Source organism: Leopardus geoffroyi, chromosome B4 (genome assembly GCF_018350155.1).
Source record: "Leopardus geoffroyi isolate Oge1 chromosome B4, O.geoffroyi_Oge1_pat1.0, whole genome shotgun sequence".
In the NCBI taxonomy this organism is placed as follows: Eukaryota; Metazoa; Chordata; class Mammalia; order Carnivora; family Felidae; genus Leopardus; species Leopardus geoffroyi.
The window spans coordinates 47966603-47983150 of NC_059341.1; the positions used below are offsets into that span (position 1 = coordinate 47966603).

Consider the following 16548-nt stretch of genomic DNA (forward strand, 5'->3'; position numbering starts at 1 on the left):
AAGATATAGAATTATTTATTAGTAGATGATAAAGTAATTATTGAAAAAAATTTAAACAAAGGACTTCATAGACAGTGACTCAACTCTTGCTCAGTCATATCTGGCCATTAAAACCAGCACAAGAATGATTTAGGTTAAACAAGAATGGGCCACTGAAAAAATATGTTCTTGTGTAGATATTTGTAATTTACCATGTCTGAGTTTATAAAAAAACTTTAGTAATATTAACTAGTGGTAAATATGTGTAACAGTGGTACTTGAAGATGCATTAAGTCTTATTATTTGGTGAAATGTAAAGCAGTGTGGTTCTAAGAACAAATGTATTTAATGATCATTTACTATTTAAGCTATTAGTTAAAATTTGAAAGTTGGCTGTGGAGTAGGATGAGGACAGCTTTTAGCTAATGTGAATTCTAATTTGTATTTTTAATGATTGTTAAAAATAGCAGTTCTTGGATTTATGTAATCATATTGATCTATACCACAGAAAAACTAAGGCTTTTGGATATCTCTGGGTGTTAGAAATATTTTTGGCATGGTGGAAGTAGAATTTCAGTTACATAAGAATTGTAAGTTGATTTTCTCTTATTACCTGGATTTGAATCATATTGATAAATACATAACTAGATATATTCTAGAACCAGTCAGTGCTTGTTGGGGAACGAATGGGGGAGGGTTTACTCAGCAGTATTCTCCTTTAGTTTGGTCATGAAATGAGGACTGCTTTATGTAAATTGTTCTTACTGGTGCCAGCTAGCTGTAACTGCAGTCTGGCTGTGCTAGGGCAGCAAATAATATGTGTCATGGATTTTCTGTTTGGAATGTATAAGAATTCAGCCTTTTGGACTGAAAGAACAGAGTTGATGCTTTAGAATAAGAGTACTGAGACCTCCACAACTGACAATATGTGGAATAATGAGAAGCTATAAGCCTTTAAAGCTTATAGTTCTGCTTTTATAGCTTTATGCCTATTGATACTATTGGGTAATATGTGGGAGGTACTTAACTGCACACAGTTGCTGCAGTCCTAATAGTTGGCAGAATAGAAAGCAGTACAAAAGAATTCTGATTCTAGGCATCTTCACTTGCAACAGTCCTTTGGAAGATGTACTTTGTGTGTTCTGTGAGCTTCATTGGCATACTGTCTGACGTTTTTTGGCTTTTGTGGTTAATGGGATGTTTGCTGCACAAACTATACAACAGATGTGAACCACTGTTTGAAAGGAATTTTAATATGTAGCCAATCTACTGTATGCCTGTTTTTTTTTGTTTTTTTTTTTTTTTTTTTTTATGAATATGAACCAAGCAAGGAATTTAGGCTCAAGAAGGCTGTTCTAGGAGTCTGCATTAGCTTTTAATGTTTATACAAATGAACTAAGTAGCAGTGGTTCACAGAAGAGGAAGCCCTTTTCACAGTATCAAGCTACCCACAGGTAAGAGATTAAGGTCCTTTCTTTGTGACCACCCCCACTTCCCACCCTTGACCCCTCAGGCCTTATGTCTATCTCTCTCACCTTTGGGAAGTTTTTCTGTTTGGTTTTAATTTTAATCATACCAAGGTTAGTAGATTGTTTAATGTAAATTTCTCAGGAGATTTAGAATACCATATTTGGATTTGGTCTTTTAAAAAATGATTTTCACTTTTTATAATTTTCCTCAGGTTTGTATTGAAATGAACTAACGGGCTTCATATATGAACATTACTCATGCATACAATATGTTCATATTACATAGAAATCAGTTTTAGACCTCTTTTCATTATAGTCTTGTTACTGTGTTTTCAGTTGTAGTGACACCAACTGGTATACACAGAGAAATGACATTTTATGACCTTACTAACTATAAAGTTTTAGTGTAAATGTACCACTTTGAATTCATCATCAAAATCTGACTGCTTCTGTTTTCACAAATGGTATGTATTGACACACATTAGACAGTGTGTATTTATGCACATAACGTGGTCAAGTTTTCTAGTTCTACCTTTATCCTTTCCATTTCCACATACTTAAATTTATCACCATTTTAACAAAGTGAATTTAAGTCTGAAACTAAAATGAATGTATTAGAAGTTTTATTTTAATATGTTTTAAGTTAGATGAAGGGTCGCAAGAAGCAATTATTATCATTTATTATATTATTTTTTGTATACTTGAAAAATTGCATACAGAAAACCGTAATCTAATTTAAATAAAAATAAGGAACTATACAACATAAAGAATATATAACCATACTATAAAGGCATAAAGATTTATGTTTATAAAGAAATGCAAATATGTGTGTCTGCTAATATCAGTATGGCCAATGATAAAATGTATTACTGATTGATATATTTGGGGCGATGAGGGTGAGTAGGTGACACAGCAATGGGTGATAATGAGGCTAGTTTAGAGAAGTAAGGGAGGAAAGGGATGGTATTAGGCAGTTGTTTGCTCTTTGCCTTCCTTTCTAGAAGTTGAACAGCAGGATCTTTCTGCAACCTAGAAGTGTTAGTTTTAGATGGGGCTTCCAGCTCTCTAGACTCTCTGAAAGGCCATTGGTCATTTATTACTACATATCGGGTACTTAAAAGCTAGAGGCCAGCTAGAGTGTGGATGAAAGCCACACACTCATGCGTCAGGGGGATAACCTGTTTCTTTTTGTCTTTTGACAGTGTTGCTTAGGTTTTGTTTGTGGGTATGTGTTTCATCTCAGTAAACAGCTTCACTAGGATTAGAGAAATGGTTATAGTAGAAAGATACCAATTTTGCTTCATGTGCTGCAGGTTATTGGATTGGGAGAAGGGCTTGCTTCTCTTGTGGAGAACACACATCTCTGAAACATTTGGGAAGTTTTGACACTTCTCTAGAGCAATTAATTGGGAAAATGTTAGATTAGGAGAATAGTCGAGGCCGACTGAGGGGGTTTTATTTATAGGTAAAGAGGCAAGGGAGTTAGACCAAAACAGAGGAATTTATTGAATGCAGTTCAATAAATATTCAGTTGGGGGTCATAGCAAAGTACATGGAAGAGTATATTTTCTATATAGACAAATAACCCTAAAGAGAAGCATGTAAGACAGTAATAAATGTCTTGAGGATAAAGATGTGTAATCTTTGAGACTATTGGAGTTGAGTGTGAATGATTCAAAAGTCTGGGATAAACTTTGAGTTTTTAGTTTTTGTGTTCCTCTTAGGTAACAAAATTTATTAGCAAACAATGTAGAATACTAAAATCTTGGAAGTGGAATAGACCTAAGTGATCAAGTAACATCACACTTCTCGCAGGAATCTTCTGTTTATTATTTCTGACAAGTAATTATCTAGTTTCTGCTTCAACATTTCTAATGACAGAAGGGAGAGTCTCTAATTTCATAAGGCAATTCCTTTTTTTTGGGGGGGGGCATCTGAACAAATCAACATTTGTTGATTTTGAGGTGGTATTGGCCTTTCATTTTTTTGTTTCTGTGCCCGTCTATTTGTCCGTCTGTCTGTCTGTCTGTCTGCCTGCCTACCTGCCTACCTGCTCGTTTCTCTCTGTATTTCTTTTACATGATAGATCCAGTGCTATTTAAAGAAAGCCATTAGAATTCACCTGTGTTTTCTAGGCTAAATATCCTCTATTTTCCCAACTACTCCTCATACAACACGTTGTTCTAGGTCATTCTTTGGCCTGATCATCCTGTTTTGTCCTACTGTTTTTTGAGTCCCTCTTTATCTGGGACACTCAGAAATAAATGTAATAGTAAAAAATGTCTCTCTTCCCTTAGTGTGCTTCGGGTCTGCAGTTTAACTTTGTTTTGACATTTCTGGCAGCCACCTAGCACTGATGAAATTTATTGATAAGTTCCATAAGTTCAAATCCCTCAGTATTTTTCACACATACCTTTGATAACCTTTAATATACCTGGATATTTGAACCATTGTTTCAATGTATTGTAATGCTTTATATTTGTAGTTACATGTTTTCTTATAATTTCTTATATTGTTTATTATATTTTATTTTGATATTCCTTGACATATTTTCCACTTTTTAATAGTTTTTTCAAAGAACTGGCTGTTGGCTTTATGGATGGTTGCTGTTTTATTGAGTTTTCTCTCATAATTTTCTGTTTTTATTGTAATACCTTTCCTCCTTTACTAACATTTTTGAGTTTGTGGGTTTTTTTTATTAATATGTGCATTTAAGGCTGTCATTTCCTTAATGATTTCCTCCTTAATCCAAAAGTTTTTACTCTTTTAAATTTATAAGGAGATCCTTTTCCTCTCATTTCATTGTTGCTCATCTAACTTTGTTATCTTATGGCCAGAGAATGTGGCCTTCTGTGATTTTTTTTTTGTCTTTGAATTTATTAATATTTCCTTGTCACTGCATATGTGATCAATATTGTGTGTCAGATGTGTTCATGGAAAATGCATGTTCTAGGTTTGATGGACATACAGTTCTATCTTTCTATTTTTTTAGCATGTTGATTAAGAAATGCATTGTTTATACTGCTTTCATTTTCTTCATCTGTAGATTGGTGTATTTAGCCCTGATTGTGGATTTATTAATTTCTTCCTGAATTTTTTTAACCCTGTTTTTGCTTTATATGATTTGAAGTGATACAGTTTAGTAGATTGTACCTTTTATCTATAGGAAATATATTTTTTTTTGTCCAATTACATGATTTTCTATTTGAATTCCTTTTTTCATGTTAAATAGTGTATTGTTTTTCTGTCCTTTAAATTTTTAACCTTTCTGTGCTATTTTGTTATGGGGTGTGTCTCTTGTTTTATAATGCATATCTGATATTTTTGTCACTTTACCCAGTTTGAAACCTGATACTTTTTTTAGGCTGACAATTTTATTTTTGCCCTACATTTCACAACCCATATATCTGTTAACTCCCATCTTATGGTTATCTGAGATTTTAATTCCAGAATATTTATTTTGAAGGTGATGGATCTTCAATTTCAGCCAGCCCATGAGTTTTACTTGTTTTTTGGAGCATTGATGTTTCCTTTTGGAGCATTCCTCCAATATCTTAGGGTCTTTTGCTGTCTTGTATCTGTACTATATCTTTGTATAATTATTTTAGCAAGGGTCTGTTTCTTCAGTCTTTGCTCAGAAATAACATCTTTACTTCTCTATCCTGTTGATTGCTAGTTTTTCTGGCAGTAGAATTCGAGGCTAAAAATAACTTTTCCCCTGAACTTTGAGGATATTCTCTTGTTTATTTTAACATTCAGTATTGTTGATGACAAGTCTGATGTCAGTTTAATTCTTTTTCCTTTGTGGTTAAACGATTTTTTTACTTTATTAGTATTTCTTCATTGGTTTTCTGAAATCTTAACCCAGTATGTATAGGTGTTAGTTTTTTTTTGCTTGTTTTAATTTAGTCTGTTTTTGTAATTAGTAGCCCTGTTCTAGGGAAAAAGTATGTATATATTTTTAAATTTAACTCTGAATTGGTTTTTCTTATTTTCTTTTCTTCTCAGTTCTTATTTTCCTAAAACTCATCTTCAGTGAAAGTTGTTGCTTCTGGGTGTGTTCTCCATCTCTCTTAGCTTTTCTGTTTTCCTTTGTATAGTATTTTGAGAGAGCATTTGGTTTTGATTAACTGTGTCTCACTTCAGCTGTGTCCATGAAGCTCATGATTTGAATTTCTAATATTTAAAATTAATTTCCTTTTATATCAACTTGGGTACAGTACACTTTCAGGATATTTAATGTACTATTTTGGAATGTTTTCTGTTCATTCTGGCAATTAACTAGTTTTTACTTGTGGGGTTTGGCACCTATTTGTGATTATATTCATTTTTGTATCTGAGATTTACTGTTTTACTTTGCATCAGTGCCGAATCAAGTGATCGTGAGGGGTTGGGAAGTGATACTTGTACTTGCTGCTCATGGGAAATGCTGGGAATTTATCTTTTGGATATTAGCCTCCCTTCTCTGTCTCTTCTGCGGTTTAATGTCTGGATGGGTCAACTAATCACATTTATAAATGCCACTGCTGCCCTGGCTTATCATTAGCGTGGAAGAGATGGGGAAAAGTGGAGCTAGTTTAACCGCTAACATACAAATTGCGTGAATATGTTTTCATTGTGAAAATCGGAACTGGCACATCTACATGAAACTCTGTATTTCTGTTCTCTTGTCTTTCTCCATGTGAACTGCTATAAACTAGTTTGGCATTTATTCTTCCAGACTTTAAAATATCACTTGCATTCCTATATAAATATTTAGAAATATGTTTTTTTGTGTTTTAACACAATGACATATAAAACCTGGAAAATATTGACTACTTACATACCTAAGTACTTTCTATTTTATTATCCCATTTAACCCCTGTAACATTTTTAGGAGGAGAGGCATCATTAACCATTTCAGTTTCATAGTTGAGGATACTGAGGAAAAGAGGGGATATATTATCTTGAACAGGTAACTTAGCTAGGAAACGATGGTACCAGTATTCAAAAAGGTATATCTGGCTCCAGCTTTTGCAGCACGAAAGTACTAAGAATTCTGCAGCTGCTTTGTGGTACACTTTATATTCATGCCCATGAAAGAAATCTACCACATTCTTCTTAACCTTTTTCGTGTTCTTAGTGTGGATGCTCCACAGCATTTTTTTAAACCTATTTTCTTAGTGATGGATGTTATATTTGTTTGTATTTAAAAAAAAATTTTTTTAATGTTTATTTATTTTTGAGACTGAGAAAGACAGCATGAGCGGAGGAGGGTCAGAGAGAGGGAGACATAGAATCTGAAGCAGGCTCCAGGCTCTGAGCTGTCAGCACAGAGCCCGACGCGGGGCTGGAACTCACGGACTGTGAGATCATGACCTGAGCTGAAGTCAGATGCTTAACCGACTGAGCCACCCATGCGCCCGTTTGTGTGTTTGTTTTTTTTTTTTTTTTAATTTAAATTCTGTAAATTCCTTTACTTAAGGAATTTCACTTGTGATTCCTTCCACTGTCAGGCACCTAAGTTCCTCCAGTGTCCGAATTATCATCTTCAAATTGTCTTTTTTTTTTTTTTCCAACGTTTATTTTTTTTATTTATTTTTGGGACAGAGAGGGACAGAGCATGAACGGGGGAGGGGCAGAGAGAGAGGGAGACACAGAATCGGAAACAGGCTCCAGGCTCTGAGCCATCAGCCCAGAGCCCGACGCGGGGCTCGAACTCACGGACCGCGAGATCGTGACCTGGCTGAAGTCAGACGCTTAACCGACTGCGCCACCCAGGCGCCCCCAAATTGTCTTTTTAAAAAGAACTTTTTGTTCTATGAACAGTCGTTGTTGTCATTTTGTCTACAATTCTTTTGGTTGGGCTTCTTCGATCTCCCCCTGAATATGGACATACTTCAAAAATTCCCCACTTGTAATTTTTGGGATCCAGCTTCTTTAAGCAATTTTACTTTAGGGCCTCATTTAGGGTCAGAGTAGATGGATCTGCCTGGTTCTCCATTTCAGACACCCTCTAAACATGAATAAGTTCAAATCATGTTCACCCCTGAACTATCACACCCTAGAATTGTACAGATTATTAGGATACACCAATACTTTTAAACCCGGACGTTGTATTCTCAAATGAAAACACCTAAAAAAAGAAGGCATCTTTGTTTCAAGTCAACATTAATATTAGAATACTAATTCAGTATGGCTGAGATTTCCCTTCTATAATATGGTTTTAGTAATTCTGTAGTCCTGGAACCAACCTTCATGTTTATCAATACCCTCATTACTTTTATCTTTTTTAGGTATCATGTTCCTTCTTACCTGTATCAAAACTCATACTTGAACAATGAGTTGTGGATTGCAAGAGAGAATTTATTTTTGTCTAAGTCTAAGTCTTTGTCCACAAACTAAACAAAAACAATTTGTATTTTTGCTATTTTGGTTCACTAGTAGGTATCATGATAACATTCCTTTTTAAAATATTTTAGTTTATCTTAAGATAGGTTTCTCAAAATATCTCTGGTGTGTCAAAATGATGCACAGTTCTTGCCTATTTGCCTTTAAAAATGGTTATGACAATGATGTCCTCTACCAGCCGTGTATTGAGACTACTCACTGCTGTATATTATTGCTAAATATAGTTGCCAATCAGATGTGTAAAAATGTGTTTTCTTTTGTTTAGTGTTTCTGTGATTATTAAGTTTAATAATAAGTTTCTCTGATTATTAAGTTTAACTTTTTTCTTATGTTTGGTTTTTTATGTATTGCCTGTTTATAATTTTTAATTTTTATTTTGAATTGTCCTTTTTATTCAGTAATAGGTGTTCTTTTTTATTCTGGATACTAATTCCATATCTTTGTGCTTTTTAGTTTTCAAGTATTTCTCAGAATTTGTGGTTACTTGTAGTGCTTTCTGTGCCTTTGAAAATTTTTGTGATTTTGTATCTAGTTTGTTTGCTATTGTACTGATATGCTCAACTGCTATTTTTTTTCTTCAAAATTTTAAAATTTACATTCTAGTTAGCTGACATACAGTGCAATATTGGTTTCAGGGGTAGAATTCAGTGGTTCATCACTTACTCAACTGCTATTTTGATCCATTTTCAACCATTTATTTCAAAGTCTATTCATTTCCCTGTTAATTTCTGATGTTGTCTCTATCAGATATTTTATTGCTTGTGTCTGTCTTCTAGATAATTTATTGCACTCACCTTTTAATACTTACGATAATAATTACTGCTTTGTCATATGCTCTCACATCTGAGAAGGCAAGCATCATTTTTTCTTTTGACTTTCAGTTTTTTTCCTGTTTTGCCTTTTTTTTTGCAGATTAATTTCACAAGGTTGTTGTGCTATAAAAGTAACTAGATGGCATTTTAGCTAGAATTACTTCTAGTAAGTTTTATCCAGGAATAATTGATATTGTCTACAAGTCTTATATCCAATGTAGCTCTAATATTTCATGTAATTTCTACCTCTGTGAATTTTTTCACATATGTCATTGTTTCTGGATACCTTTTTCTTGTGATTCTGAAATAAATGTTTTCTTCATTGTATCTTCTGTGTGTTCTTACTAACTTTGGTGTGATTTCTAAAACAGTATTAAGTGTGTTATCACACTTTGTTTTTGCCTTGAATGGAAATACCTGTGGTGTTTTACCGCTAAATATAAAGTTTCAAGTAGCCTTTATGAATGTAAGGAGCAGTCTTTATGTCCTTAATTTTTATTTTTATCAGTGAATAGGTGTTGAAACATATTAAGTGACGTTTCATTATCTGTTGAAAAATGATAGTTAATTTTTGTAGCCATTTTGGGTTGTGAATAAATTTTTAAATATGCTTAATTTTTTAATTATTAGAGGTGCTTAAAATTGGAAAACCGTGAAGTTTGGGGCAATAAAAATTATCTCTTAGCAGTTAACCAGGCATATGAGGATAAAAGAATTTGATGAAATTGTGTAGTTTCTTATCTCCTGGCCTTAAAGACCCAACATAGAAAGTCTCAGTCATGTCCCATAGACTCTTCTTCTAGTTTCTCCAAGGAATGTTCTTTACACAATATATTTATTTATTTGGTCATTTTTTACACCATCAAGAGTGACATGGCTAATCATATTTCTTCTGTTCTCTAGTAGAATAACTTCAGAGTCTTTGTTTCAACATGAGAAAGATTAAAAAAAAATTGAGGAGAGAATTATAGTAAATATTTGGAAATGCCAAAATGAAGTCCCTGATCTGAGTTTGTAGATCTTTTAAAAGAGCTTTGTGATTTACTCTATTTATTATTGTATTTCTTTGGAATTTTTCTTTCTTTTTCTTTCCTTTTCTTCTTCATTTTGTAAATTCTGGAGGCTCTAGGCTCTGATAAATATTTTCATATGGCAGAGGGCCAGATTTCAATAGCTCTGAACTCAGTATGTTCCTGTTGCTTAGCAACTACTTGTGAAGTCTTGTGGATGTAACTGAATTATAAATAGGGTTATGAGCAGAAGTGCAATTGCAATTGAAATTGTAAAGAAAGGCATACTCTTTCTGTTTCCCAGCTGAAATTTGAGTGATTCTTTATGCAGAGTCAGTTTTTAGAAATCTGGTTTATAAAAATTAGGAGTACTAACCCTATCAGGAAGACTTAATAAGGGCTGTGTAGAGGTCTTGTTTATAATGACACATTTGAAATCATGTTTTTGATTATTAAGAATAAACAGTCTGTTTTGGAGAGATGACAGTTAATGGAAAGTAGAGAACTTTTAGTTTTCATGGGCATTCATGTAGAAAGATATCCATGCATTATATTACTGCCTGTATATCTCTTCCACATTTATATTAGAATCTACATGCAGTAACGCTTTAATCTATGCTATGTTTTTGTACTTTTTAAAATCACATTGTTCTTTATTTTAAAATCGTCCTATAATAGTGACCACTTAGGCATTTGATAAAGATTGAATACATGAAAACAACGTATTTTTATTTTTTCTCAGCAGAACAGTGCATTTTGGAGTGCAATTTATCACAATTTTATTTAAGAATCAAAACTTAAAGGATTCTGGGGCACCTGGGTGGCTCAGTTGGTTAAGCCTCTGACTTGGGCTCAGGTTATGATCTATTGGGTTTGAGCCCCGCATTGGGCTCTGTGCTGACAGCTCAGAGCCTGGAGCCTGCTTTGAATTCTGATTCTGTGTCTCCCTCTCTCTCTGCCGCTCCTCCCGCTCCTGCTCTGTCTCTCTCTCTCTCGAAAATAAACATTAAAAAAAAAAAACAAAACAAAACTTAAAGGATCTTTTCAGGTCTCCTAATTTAATTTCTATTTATTCTAGATAGAAAACTTTAGAACTAAAGATTTTATTAAATGATATACCTAAGCCAGTAGCCCCCTGCATATCTGCGTTGTGTTTTTCTGCATCAGTCTCTTAATTGATGCATATCTACCAGCTCTTTTTTTTGCACTCATATTTCATTAGTTTGCGCAAAATTTAATTGTATTCTATAGCTTATAATAAAAACATACAACAGAATACAGTAACAAGCACAACCAATATGAACGGGTTTAGATGAGAGCAGAATAACATAAGATCTCAGTGTATTTGTGGTTACCAGTCAGTATGTTTATTGAATGGGTAGAGAACATTGGTTCATTTATTATGATGGTTAGAAAGAGAGTGGTTAAGAGAGTTTCCGAAGTATAGTGTTATTTGGTCAGATCTCTGCCGATGTTTTTTAGGTTTGAAATGATGAAACACAGTGATAATTCATGGCTTTAGATGAAGGAACTGTTGATAGGAACTGTTGATTAGGAACTGTTGATAATAGCTTCTGACAGCCTAACCTGTGAAAAGAAGCTTCTTAGGAATATTTGCCAGAAACAAGTAGATTGTATTTTTATGCATTACTAATGAGAAAAATTTTAGAATGGGAATGTAATTTTTCTTTGCTCCCTAGGGGTATTGGCCCATTCTGACTTGTATGCCCGGGAGAGATCTTGCCATCAAAAGCATAACTTTTTTCTGAAGTTTTAACTGAAGAACAATCAATTTATGAAGATACAGATTTGCTATTTTTCCAATCAGATGAAAAAGTTGTGGTAAATATAATTTTAATTAGATCTGCAAGGAGGGATAACGTACCAACAATGTTGCTTTGCTATAGAAAAGGAAAAATAATACATACAAAGAAGAATTTGAGTTTGCTCCAGGATATGAAAGAAGATTAGGGTCTTTCCTTTAGTTATGTTTGTTATTAAAGCAACACTTTTGTACACATAGGCGAGGGCCCCAGAACATCTGGCTCTCAGCTGACATTTTAAACTCCTGTGAGTTCTTGAGAGAGAGGGCCAGCAGAGGGGGAATAGAATGGAGAAATGAAAGGTAAAGTTTCTGGCACTGTCTAAACTCCTCCAAGGCATTTTAGTTGTTGTACTAATTAACTCTGAGGTGTCATTGGTTATTTAGAGCCCCCCCCACCCCTCAAATTCAGATTGGTATGTGATGTGTGACTGCTGTCGAATACTGTTATGCAAACATCATGCTTTCTCTGTTCTCTTGAAATAAAACTGGGTAGTATAAAAACATTTTTTTTCAAAAAAGTATAGCTGCTTTAAATAATATTTAAGCAAATAGGAAGTGCTGAGGTTTATATTTAAAATGAGACTTGACTTATGTATCTAGAATTATAAAATAATTTTTTCCACTTGGAACACCTTGTTATCAAAGTTTGACCCATTTTTATGTTCTCCCTCACTAATTGTAACTCATGTTAACTCCTATTGCTTTCCTTTGTGATGAGGATTATAGTTTATTTGTTTCAGATAAAGTAAACAAGATCTATGTACATAAAAGATGTGAATACAGTTGTAGTTAGATTTTGGATATCCAAGTCACGTATGAGTACAACAGTAAGAAAAATAAATAAGATAGTAAGCTTAGTTACTTTTCATTCAGACCAGTGTTTAAAATAATACTATTTATATTTTAAAAGCTTGGTTATACTTAATTTTAAAATCTAGCTATCTTTAACTGTTTACATTAAAAGGCTATATTACTCAATTTGCTCATTTGATTTTATATTGCGCATATTTTTCCATCCTTCACTGGAGCTCTTTTTTGTTACTTAAAACTGTTTTATGTTCCTGTGTTTTAAAGGCATTGTTTCTAAGCCTTATTTATGATTAAAATAGCCCTTTACATATAATTTTCATAACCAAATTTTTAGTATAGTATAAACTAAATTTTCTGGTATCAAATGTATGAATTCACTTTACATTTTGGCTAACAGATAATCACCAAAGAAAATATTTAAAAATTAACTTGCCATTTCATTAAAATACTTTGGTGGAAGATTTGATGTAAGAAATGCATAGAACAAGTACTTTGATAAGTAGCAGTTGTTTTAACATGACTGTTTAACCAGCCTTTTATTTCAGCAGGTGTAATTTAATTTCCTGAAATTAAAATTTTTTTCTTCTTTTCCTTTTTTCTGCCCCTCCTCCCTTTATGACTGGTTAGTTCTTACTAGCCCACAGTCTTTGTAGTTACTACATTAGATTGCACATTTTTTTTTGTGATCTTTAGGAATTAAAACATACTACAAAGTAAATTTGTAAAGTACAAAGAAACATGTATATTAGGCATTATTACATTGGAAAGTTAGAATGATGAAATAGGTTTTGTTATCTGGATAACGATAAGAAATGTTAGGCATTGTCAACTTTAGCATTATCCCACTTTAGGCAGAATTGAAAAGTCAAAAATAGCAGTATTATACAGATTATAATTTTACATGTTAATTTAGCTTCCACTTGACATGAACAGTTAGATAATTTGTTTTCCTCACTAATAAATTAATTGAGAAAAACAATTGTTGAATACCTACTGTATGAAAGCTACTACTGTATGTTAGAACAAGTTTGTATTAAAGAATAAGGCATAATCCCCACTCTGTTTAGAGATCTGCTTTGATAAGTTATTTAATCTTTTGTGATTTTAATAAACAGTAAACAATCTTTTATCTGTAACTCAGATTCCCAAATAATTGCAGGGGAAAAGTGCTAGAAAAAAAATGCAGTGCTGTTCAGACTTTGAGAGATTTTATAGGGCCTTGAATGTTTTAGAGCTGTGATTAAAATGCTGCATCATTCTCCTGAAGAAAAACGCTTAAACATGTATGTGTACACACACACACACGCACACACACACACAGCTGTATATAAATAAGGTAATATGAACAATGACATATAACTTGAAAGTGGCCCATTTATTGAGCTTTATGTTCATTTTTCTTTAATTGCCATCTAGTAAGAAAAGATGCCAAGTTAGTATTTTAGATGATGAAATGCAAGGCACGTCTTTTCCCCCAAGAAAATAAAGTTTTTGCTGGTAGTTTTACTCTTATATTCACATCTATTCTGGGATTTATACTAGTGTATTCTTTCTATTTTTAGACTGTTGCCAGGCAGATTTAAAATTTCTCCTTTTATGGTTGCCCAGTTTCTAGCTTTCTGACTGGTTGCATGAACCTGCTTTCTTTAGCCAACCACAGTGACTATGCAAACTGTATTTCAGTTTCTGTTGCTATGAGAGAACTGATAAGATGGCTGCAGGGGGCTCCCTTTGGGGTATGTTCATTATTGTAGAGAAGATTGTCATCATTATGTAGTAATAAACAAAAGTAGATTTCTTTTTCTTTTTTTTTAAGCAGCTTTCTTTCAAAATGATATTTTTTGAGATAGGAAATCAAACTAAACAAATTTTATAAGGCTTGAAAAATGACTCTCATGTCAGATTTGATTAATTTTAATGGTGCTATGTATTGCACTTTTTCAGAGGCAGCAATTTGTGTAAGTGGGTATATATTGTTACTTTTTGCTAGTAAATAAGCATCCCGAGTCCCCGAAGAAAGGTTGTCCTCTGTATGTACACCTGTGTATATGAACCTATCAGCATGTTAGTTTACAATTCTGTCAAAAATACTGTAGATTACTATCTTTGCTTCCTAAAAGGGTAATTTAATTTTTAATTTAAGAATTATTTTAGATACTAGATATATGTATATAGTTCATCCTTCTTTTAGCCAGTATTTACTAAGTATATACTATGTGCCAGACATTGTATACTCATTAATATTGTATCAGAGGATTTTATTTTTTATTCTTTTGTTAAATTACCTTTGAAGCACATCATAATGATACCAGCATATTTTAAAATGTTTTCTAACAAAGCAGTGGGCACTTGAGATGTTTTAATCTTACACTAGATGCATGATGAGATGTGCCAGAGTGATTTGTTAAGAAATACATAAATATAGGTTGTAAAGTCCATTTTGATAATATTTTAAAAGGGTACATTTGAAGTATTGACAAATACAGTAAATGGTGGTAAGATCGTCATTTTGAATAAAGACAGTATTAATAAAATGTGACAAAGCCGATGTAACTTCAGAAAGTTCAGTAAGTATACCTCATTTTAAAACAAATTCATCAGTATTAATTACATATAAGATTTTTTTGGTTATAGTGCCAGTTAATAATACAAGCATTGCCTCTGTTTTACTTAAGACTTTCGAGTCCTTTTGGTAATTTTCCATGTGTAGAAGATTTTGTTAATGTACTTACATGGAGTGTTTATCTGCATGATGCTCAGTATTGTTTTCTTTCTTCTTGATGATAAATTTTTTTTAATCCTTTATGAGTATCTCATGCCCATTATTATCATCCTGTGAGATAAGCATACTAAAGAATTGTTCCATTTAGGACAAAGGAAAAGAATAACAGGCTTATTTAAGGTTAGCACGTAGGAGAATATGGATGTTGTTACTTAATGTACATTGCCTTTCATCGCTGTTATGATTATAGATAAACTTAGAAATGTAAACTCCCTAAAGTATAACTGAACATTCAGTTCTTTTGGTATAGTTGTTTTGTCTATGTTGAAAGTGTGACCCAGTAATAGGGGGCTGTTAGGTAAAACAAAAACAAAAACAAAAAATTAAGTATAGTTCTGCTATATATTTTTTCAAAGGACAGGTTTGAGATGTAATTCATGTACAATTCACCTGTATAAAGTGTACAGCTCAGTGGTTTTAAAAATATTTATAGAGTTTGTAACCATTACCACAATTAGTTTTAGAACATTTTTATTGTCCCCAAAAGAAGCCTTGTACCCACCTTTAGCAGCCATTTTTCATTTTCTCTCCAATCCCCCAACCCTAGACAACCAATAATGTGCTTTCTGTCGTTACAGATTTGCCTGTTCTGGACATTTCATGTAAATGGAATCATTCAATAATGTAGCCTTTTGTGACAGGCTTCTTTTACTCAGCATGTTTTCAAGATTCATTCATAGTGTAACATTGATATCAGTACTTCATTTCTTTTTTAATAGCCAAATAATATTCCATTGTATGGATATACCACATTTTATTTATCTGTCAGTTAGTAGATATTTGAGTTATTTTGGCTATTATGAATAGTTACTTCTTGGCTATTATGAATAGCATTTCTATGAACATTTGTGTATAGGTTTGTGCATGGACATATGTTTTTATTTCTTTTGGGTATATAGCTAGGAGTGGAATTGCTAGATCTTATGGAAACTCAATGTTTTAATATGTTGAAGAACTGCCAGACTGTTTTGGAAATCAGCTGCTTCATTTTACAGTTCCATCAGCATTGTATGAGGCTTCCAATTTCTCTACATCTTGGCTAACACTTGTGATTTTCTTTCTTTTTGATTATCCATTCTGATATGTGTAACGTGTTATTTCATTGTGACTTTGATTTGCATTTCTCTGATGACTAATGAAATTGCACCTCTTTTCATGTTTATTGTTTATTGGTGTATCTTTGGAGAAATATCAAGTCCCTTGCTTTTTGTTAAATTGGGTTGTTTTTTATTATTGAGTTGTAACTTTTTTTTTTGTATATTCTAGTAGATACAAGTATCTTATCAGGTACATTATTGGCAGACATTTCCTCCCATTGGGTGAGTTGAGTTGTTGGTTCACTTTCTTGATGTGTCCTCTGCAGCATAAAAGTTTTTGCATTTTGATGAAGTCCAGTCCAGTTAATCTGTTTTATTTTCTTTCATTGCTTGTTTTTTTTTGGGTCATATATAAGAAACCATTGCCTATTCTA

General features: G+C 32.9%; 1 protein-coding gene and 1 non-coding gene across 5 annotated transcripts in view; one reads left to right on the forward strand and one right to left on the reverse strand.

Annotated features, from left to right (window-relative positions):
• LOC123591027 (activating transcription factor 7 interacting protein) overlaps positions 1 to 16548 on the forward strand; it is a 123036-nt gene that overhangs the window by 24420 nt on the left and 82068 nt on the right. Inside the window, exon 1 of one of the 4 annotated variants that reach the window (XM_045464734.1) lies at positions 1096 to 1433. The exons of the other annotated variants lie outside the window; for them this stretch is intronic. The gene's annotated coding sequence lies outside the window, so the exon portion shown is untranslated. Of the gene's footprint in view, positions 1 to 1095; positions 1434 to 16548 lie in introns of those variants that run through there. 4 annotated transcript variants of the gene reach the window in all.
• On the reverse strand, positions 7728 to 7845 carry LOC123592332. The gene has a single exon (XR_006709720.1). It is a non-coding gene; the product is annotated as a small nucleolar RNA SNORA40 (small nucleolar RNA).